Consider the following 386-nt stretch of genomic DNA (forward strand, 5'->3'; position numbering starts at 1 on the left):
AATGAGGTCTTAAAATGTATGGAAAGAGTCTTAAAAAAGGTCTTAAAAGGTATTAAATGTAACTCCATGATTCCTGTATATACCCTGTTAATAAATCAGAGGTCAAAACAAATTTTGTGCAGAGGACAGTGCCGAAATACACGTCTGCAAACCTACAGAACATACCTCATCAATAGCTGAGATGTTCTAAATGTATTTCAGTACTTTGAACGTGTCTCGGTGTGTGTAGGGCTGGACGATATGGCCAAAATTTATATCACAATATATTTCTTAATTTCGGTCGATACGATATAATTCCGATATCGATATGAACACCATTTAAAAAAGCCTTGTAAAAACTGCCAAGAATGCCCACAACTGATGTCTGTGCATACAAACTTATGAAA

The sequence above is a fragment of the Sinocyclocheilus rhinocerous genome, unplaced genomic scaffold, assembly GCF_001515625.1.
Source record: "Sinocyclocheilus rhinocerous isolate Xijiao unplaced genomic scaffold, SAMN03320098_v1.1 scaffold2579, whole genome shotgun sequence".
Taxonomy (NCBI): domain Eukaryota; kingdom Metazoa; phylum Chordata; class Actinopteri; order Cypriniformes; family Cyprinidae; genus Sinocyclocheilus; species Sinocyclocheilus rhinocerous.